This window comes from Pristis pectinata, chromosome 5, assembly GCF_009764475.1.
Source record: "Pristis pectinata isolate sPriPec2 chromosome 5, sPriPec2.1.pri, whole genome shotgun sequence".
Lineage (NCBI taxonomy): Eukaryota > Metazoa > Chordata > Chondrichthyes > Rhinopristiformes > Pristidae > Pristis > Pristis pectinata.
Genome location: NC_067409.1, coordinates 90,766,972 through 90,775,470, shown reverse-complemented (window position 1 = coordinate 90,775,470; position 8,499 = coordinate 90,766,972).

The window sequence follows — 8,499 nt, the reverse complement described above, 5'->3', positions numbered from 1 at the left end:
CTCTGCTGTAATGCGGACTATCTCCAATACATTCCCATTAACTATCTCAAGTTCTGAAGTCTTCATTGTCTTTCTCCACATTAAAAACAGAGGAGAAATGTTCACTGTGGACCTCACCCATCTCCTGCGGCTACACACAAAGATGTCCACTTTGGTCTTTGAGGGGCCCTATTCTCTCTAGTTATTCTTTTTCCCTTAATGTAAATAAAATCTCTTTGGATTCTCCCTCATCTTCTCTGTTGAAGCTATCTCATTCCCCCTTTTTCACTTCTGATTTCCTTCTTGAGTATTCTCCTACATCCCCTCTACTCCTCCAGGGATTCACTTGACCCCAGCAACCTGCACCTAAACTTCCTTTTTCCTGACCAGAGCCTGAATATCCCTCATCAGCCAGGGTTCCTTACACCCGCCAGGCTTGCCCTTCACTCTAACAGGAACATGCTCTTGAACTCTCGTTATTTCATGATTTAAAGCCTCCCACTTGCTGCTGTTCCTGTGCCTGCAAACAACCTACTCCAATCAACTTTTGCAAGTTCCTGTCTAATACTGTCAAAATTTGCCGAGCCAATTTAGAACTTCAACTTATAATGATATTGGTGACATGTTTGGTATATTACTGCTGAGGAAGTAGTAAAGTAATAATCAATTGCATGGGAAATTGGAATGCAGTAGAGATGGCCAATATGTCAGTTACCTGGTAAGCAATGAGAGGTCGCAGCCATTTACACTGCACTTAGAATGGGTGTCGATGCTCTTCAGAGCAAATGCTATCAATGTGGTCCCAGGGAGGACACAGAAAAGTTCAATGTGGCTGTACCTGAAAAGAGTAAGATGATATTTCTACAAACAGTAGGATTGGATACTACGAAATGTTAGAGATACACTTTTGCCAGTTGAGTATTGCAATCAATATCACTATCAGTACTGCATTTTGCAGTACACTACCGCATCATATGATCTGAATGAATCCATATGACTGCATGATTCAATCCACAGACAGCAAATCATGCACTGAAAATCTGTGATCGCGATTCACAATTGAAATAGTGCCCAAATGAGGTCCTCTGATGCATAAAAAAACCTGGTCCACGATCGAATTTCTGTCTGCTGTGGAGAAGAGGGAAAATATGGGTGGGGGATAAAATATAACAATCATCTATGGACACCCCCCATGCGATTTTCTGCCTAGAGTGAGTCTTGTCTGACAAGTAACCCTTGCCACTGTGAGGTGTGGGATGATCAGTGATACAGAGACTACAGCACTAAACACCAGTGCACATAGAGGTTGTGATCAGTGATGGCAGAACCAGAGATGAGATTTCAAATATCTTACTATTGAAAGATGTTGTTGACAAATGCTAGGTACATGATGTCAAAATTAGGATAGAGGTTCTCTCCTTAGAAGATGATACATTAACTCCTTTTACATGAAGAGCATGCAGTGAGAAGTGCTGGCTTGTAGGTTTTCAGTGGGTTTCTGGGGATGTAGGATGCACGTATGTGACATCAAGGATGCTACATCTGAACCATCAACTGTTCATCAACAGAGAAGGATATCACATTCTGACCATGCAAGCAATGTTTGATCACCCTTACTGGTCATGCCACACATTCAGAAAGCTTTCATGATTCATTCATAAAGAGTCAGTATGCTGTACCATGATGAACTAACAGATGACTCTTAGGCGACAAGGGCCATCTCCTGTATCCGAGGCTCCTCACTTCTGTGTAAGAAGGTAGAAGTGCTTGGGAATGAAATTACAAGTAGAAACTTGGGTCCACAAGGAGTACTGTGGAGATAACCATCTCTCCACTTGCCTTTCAGAACAGTTCTAAAGCTATTGAATGATGTTCTCTACTTGCCTTGATAAGTACAGCTACAAAAGGCACTGAAAAGGTTTGATTCAAAGCAAAGGAGCATTTGTGAATACGAACCGCATCCAGCACTACCAGCATTCACAAAATATCCATTGGCTGCAGTGTGCAACACCTTTCAGACAGATGTTACTGCCTTGCCAAGTCTTCTTCCACAGCACAGAGAACGACCTTAGTCTCTACCACCTTGAATGATAATAGGAGGATGGGAACTGCATGGTGGCTGCTGAGCAAAATAAAACATCCTGGCCTGAAAATGTATCATCATTCCTACGTGGTTCCTTATTTGCAATATTAGACCGGCTATCCATCAGTAATGTGGGCGTTCCTTCAACACACCTCCTTTGCATCTTCGAAGACAATGACCAAATGATGGTCTCCCAGCAATACTTATGTACCATCAGTGATTAAGAATAAGAAGTGACCTGAAACTCTATTGCTAAAAGATTACCATGTTCTATCAATCACACTGTTGCTACTTTCTGGTCCATATTCCAATTATGCCAGTAATCAATGCGTGTGCATATACATAAGTACCTATGTAAATGTTCCTTTGGTATAGTAACAAAATGTGTTTGTTTAATAGTAAACATCCAAGTTCTAACATGTATGGATGCTGAGAATGCAATATAATGGGACTGATAATGTACTCCACTATTTCATCATAATTATTGTTCCTGGAACTTGATTACAAATGAGCTGACCAGAAGCTATAATGCAAGATTAACTTATTTACGTTTTCACCATGATTTGTGTGGAGCATAAACACCAGCATGGACCAGTTTGGCTAATTCAATGTTATGATGCACTTGAAGTTCCAGGCAGGAAAGGAACTGAAATTATGGGTTAGTTCAACTGCTGAAGGACTGTCAATAATATGTTTTCTGGTGACAGTTAGTGGGAGGGCATGGAATTGCAACATATATTGACCTTTTGAGATTGGATAGTAAATCACAATGCAAGCTGGGTGGCCACCCATGAAAATAATTTTTTTTTAAATTGAGCCTTCTCTTTGGTGCTCATTTGGAACTAGCAATCAGCAACTGAGACACTATTTCAGATGCTCTAATCATGTAATGTGGTGAGTGCTTTTAGAAATACTTTTTGTAATGACAATTTGCAGGTATGTAGCATTTTCAATGGAATTAAAATAACCTAGGGTGCTTCACAGGAGTGTCGTCAGGAAAATTTAACACTGAGCCTTACATATAAATATTAGTCGTGAGAAACTGGATTTTTACCAAATTTGGTGCACTAAACACCTACTGGGTTTGGCACTAATACTCATTTGGATCCCTGGCAAAAGATTGCAAAATTAGCCACACAGATAGCGGAGATTTCTTTGTCATGCTGATCATTGAAAGGGCATCAGATTTTAATGGACCTCACCGCATAGAGCCACAGAACAGATGCATAAAGGGATGTCATGAGGTAGGGTCACATAGCAATCTTCTATGTTGATGGGAGGGGGGGCATAGAGAGAAGGAGGCCCACATGATCGGCTGCCTTGAATGACCCCAATACTGTGAGTAGCCCTGGTCACTATGTGGTGTGGCTGATCAATGATACAAAGACTAAAATATTGAGTACTGATGTACATAGTATTAATAAAAACTATGGTCAGTGACGGAACAACCAGCGCTGAAGTTCAAATATCCTGTGCATTGAAAATTAAGGCTGGCATATGTTGTGTACATGATATTAACATCAGGAATGAGATGATTTAAATATCTTTTCATTGGTGGTATCAGTGCAGTGTTCCTAAGTTTTTTCTGATTATTCAAAGATGACCTTTCAAGATCTCCAATTTATGATGATAAGGAAGGAAATGTATGGTATGTAATTTATGGCATTGGTATGTGTGGGACAGGTGTAAGGTGAATTGTGCCTGGGTTAATTTTATATCTTCACTCAGAAATGATCACTTGCTTTTGTGTGAATGACACATGAAAATAGGTGTGAATGGATTAATTTTTTTTTGTCTTGGAATTGGTGACCAAAAGCTTGGCCAACAAGATTGGCTTTAAGTATTACCTTGATGAAAAATTGATAAGAGTTGGGGAATTTTAGTCACAGAATTCTGTAGGTCACGGCCTAGATACCTGAAGGCTAAACTGCCAATGGAAACTATGAATGCATAATGAATTAGAGATCACAGAATCTCAGCGGACTGCTGGCCTCAATGTGATCATGGGCCAAATGATCCTTGGTTAGGGTTCTCCAGCCCTCCAAACATTTTGATAAACCATTTAAATATTTCTCCAATTTTAGACTGAACCATTTATCCTTCTGTGGTTGTGTCTTAGGGTTGAGAATGAATTGTTCCACTACAGTTCTCTGGGTTCTGAGGCAGCTGAAGACTCCTCTGTAGTAACCACGTCCTCTACTGCTTTTAGGGCAGGCACTGCTTGATGGAATGGGTAGGTGGTTGTTTTGAGATGTTCTGCATTCTTCCACTTTGAGTGGGAAAGAGCATCCAAGGCCAGGGATTCCCATTAGTTGGTGAGAATGCAATATTTTTCAAGGAGACCTTGAGAATACCTCAAAGCAGATTCTCTGTCCTCCAGGAAGTCTTGCACTGTGACAGCACTTAGAGTAGTGTGTTTGCTTGATGTCAGGTATGTGGCTGATGCAGTCTGGCCCTCGAAGCTGATTGAGCAGACCTAAAGCCTCAATGTTGGGAATGTTGGTCTGGTAGAGGATGCAGTTATTGGTTCACATATCCTGTCAAAAGATGTCAAGGATTCTGTGGAGACAGCACTGGTGGAAATTCTCCAGTGCTTTGAGGTCTCTGTTGTGGGTTGTCCATATCTTGAAGCATACAGCTTGGCAGGGATCACTTGCTGCTGAGCAGACTATATGCTTGGTTTGAGATCTTAACTATTAAACAACTTTATCAGTCAGTTAAAGGCTGTGCTGACACTCTGGAGTGGGTGGTGAATTTGGTCACTGAAATGATCTGCAGTATTTGTTTATAATTGATTGGCTCACTAGCTTTTACTAATCACGTACTTGACCTAATCACTTTGAGGTGCACGCCGTTAGCCAAGTGGCTCTTGCTCTTTAATGTATTCCTCTGACCTTTAAGAAGCACCTGGCATTATTCAGCAATTCTTTTGACTGAATGTTTCAGAGGAGGCTGCGTTTTTGTATATTGGCCTATTTTGCTCAACATTTGAATTGACTAAGAATTCTAGTGGGCTGAAGGAGGGGGTGTGTAAGCATTAGGAAAGAGTACGACAGCAAATTATTAACTATTTCTTCAAAATCATGCTAATTATATGTAACTGCCTCTCTAATTGTTAAAACGGAAATTCAGGGTTTGCTCAAGCAATATTTCTTGTTCTAGCAGCTGTGTCATGTTTTGTAAACGTTATATAAATATTATGTGGTGAGTCACGTACTCATTAATGATTTTGTCAGCATTTGGAAATAGGTTTTTAACAGTGTCCAGTGGTTTTATGCTCAGCTTAATGACTACATAAAACACATCAATCATTCAGATTACGTGAAACTTTTGGATATGTACAAGGTATTGCTGATCACAAAACTTGATATTACATAGGGAAACTTCTGCCACAGTTACAAGTAGCTCATGGGGAGCATAAACACTGCCATAGAGTGTTGGGCTAAATGATTGGTTTCTGCCATGCAATATGACTGAAATCAGCAGAGAAAAATACTGCTTTTCAAATGGATCACCAGCAATTCGAAAATTACTTTTAAATACATGGATGCATCTAATATCCCATTACAAATTTGGATTGTCTGCAAATATCTTCTTAGTTTAAGGTTGATTCTTTTTGGGGGCTGATTCACATTGTCCTCTCTCTTTTTGTATTATAGTTCAATCCAAGCAAACCATATATTCATGTTTTATTTCCTCATGAGCCAACATGCATCATGTTCAGATTATTTAGTTCAATCAGTGAAACTTATCTGTAATAATACAAAATAAAGTGCATATCACATTTCCTCCTATCAGTGGGTTATTTGCCATTAACAAGATGGCTTCGAATCTCACTTTTTTAAAACTTCTCAATTTAAAAATACACCCATTTGTATCCCTTTAGACAGACGGGGATTAAAGGATTATTCTACAGAATAAGTGTGAGGAATTCTTTAATTATTGATACAAGCTAATATTTTACTGGGCAGCTATCACCACGTATTACTCAATGTTTTGAGGAGATTTGTTCCTGCCACTTACAGTTTGTTATTTTCAGTATGTGGGACAAATTACATTTCAGCTAATGAAAAGCGAAGCACACTAATTCCTTTATTCAGATGTGAGATGCATTTAGGAGGCAATTGAGTACTTTAAAAAAAAGCACTGGGAGGCCAAACGAGCAAAAGCAAAGTTCAAGCATTAAGATTAATGCTTCAGTACTCAAGCTCCTTGCCTTCTATAATTAGACCTCCTTGCAAAGCAAAATGATCAGTTATGCCACACATAACAAAAGTTCTGAAGACCCAGCAAAACAAAGTCATGCTGTACCTCGATTAAAGTTGAAGTGCAACTGTCAAGTGCAGAATTGGTTCTCCCATGAGCTCTCCCTCTATTCTTCCTTCACCTTTGAGTTAGGTTTGCACATATTATTAGCAGAGTATTAAATGCATTGTGGCAGCTACTTGGGTAGCATGCATTGACCTTTATGAAATAATTAGTGTGTTTGTGGAACATTTGTATGTTTTGCCCATGTTCTGTTGTACAGGTCCAGGAGTCTATTTACCCGTCATTACCTCTGGCCCCTGCAAAATTGAGCCATTTGATGGGATTTGGCATTCTTAGCATTCTGCGGCTGCTGCTTAAGAGTAAAGATGTTGGAATTGATGCTCTAGAAGGTCACCTTTTTGGTGCAGTGAAATGACAATGCCTCTTCTCTTAAGGATTTTACTCACATACCTTGAGAGATGAGCTACAATATCCTCGCAGGGGGGGTTTGCCAGTGCTACTCAGGAGGGTTTAAACTAATGTGGCAGAGGAATGGGAACCAGAGCAGTGGGTCAACAAAATGGGGGGATTGAGTGGAAGGTAAATGTTAGGTCCAGTAATGCTGAAAGGAAGGACAGGCAAGGCAAGGTGGGGCTGATGAGCTGAAACACATTTATTTCATTGCAAAGAGTATTACTGGTAAGGCAGATGAACTTAGGGCTTGGATTAGTACATAGAATTATGATGTCGTAGCCATGACAGAGTCATGGTTGAGAGAAGGGCAGGGATGGCAGCTCAATTTTCCAGGATTCAGATGTTCTACATGTGATAGAGAGGAGATGTAAAAGAGGTGGGGGAGTTGCACTACTGATCAGGGAGAATATCACAGCAGCATTTTGAGAGAATGTCCTGGAGGGTTCATCCAGTGAGGCAAAATAGGTAGGGCTCAGGAACAAGAAAGGTGCAGTTACTGTGATGGGACTATACCATAGGCCTCCCAATGGCCAGTGGAAGATAGAGGAAAAGGTACGTAGGCAGATTATGGAAAGATGTAAAAGCAACAGGATTGTTGTGGGTGAATTTAATTTCTCCAATATTGGCTGGGGCTCCCTTAGTGCCAGAGGCTCAAATGGGGCAGAATTTGTTCGGTGCATCCAGAAGGGTTTCTTGACACTGTATGAAGGGAAGGGGCCATGCTAGACCTTGTTTTGGGAAATGAGCCTAGCCACGTGATCAAAGTTTCAGTGGGAGAGCATTTTGGGAAGAGTAATCACAAGTCCGTAAGTTTTCCGATAATTATGGATAGGGATAAGACTAGACCTCAGGGGAAAGTGCTAAACTGGAGAAAGGCTAATTATAGTAGTATTAAGCATGAGCTTGGGAGCAGCTATTATTGGTTAAGTCCATATCTGACATGTGGGAATCGTTTAAAGACAAGCTGGTCAGAATTCAGAACCAACATATTCTTGTGAGGAAGAAAGACAAGGATGACAAGGTTCGGGAACCTTGGATAATGAGAGATGTTACAAATTAAATGAATGGAATCATATGTAAGGTTTAGGAAGCTGAAATCCAATAGGGCCTTTGAGGAAATGAAGAAGGAGAGCATTTAAACAGGAAATCAGGAGGGCTAAGAAGGGCCATGAAATGTCTTTGGTGAGTAGGATTAAAGAGAATCCCATGATATTTTATACATATATTAGAAACAAGGGAGAGGATAGGACCACTCAAGGAAAAAGGAGGACATTTATGCCTGGAGTCAGAGGAAGTGGGTGAGGTACTAAAGAAATACTTTGCATTGGTATTCGCCAAGGAGAAAGACATGGAGGACAGCAAGATCAGAGAGGGATATGCCTATATTCCAGAACATGTTGATATCAAGGAGGAGGAGGTGTTGGGTCTCTTGAAGAACATAAAGGTGGATAAGTCCCCAGTGCCTGATGCAATCTATCCCAATTTATTGAGAGAGGCAAGAGAGGAGATTGCTGGGGTCTTGACAGAGATCTTTATATCCTCTTTGGCCACAGGTGAGGTCCCAGAGGAAGGGAGAATAGCCAGTATTTTTCCTCTGTGGAAGAAGGGCAATGGAGACAAATCAAAAAATGATAGGCTGGTGAGCCTTACATCTGTGGTAGGGAAATTATTGGAGAAGTTTCTTAGGGATCTACTCCCATCTGGAAAAGCATATA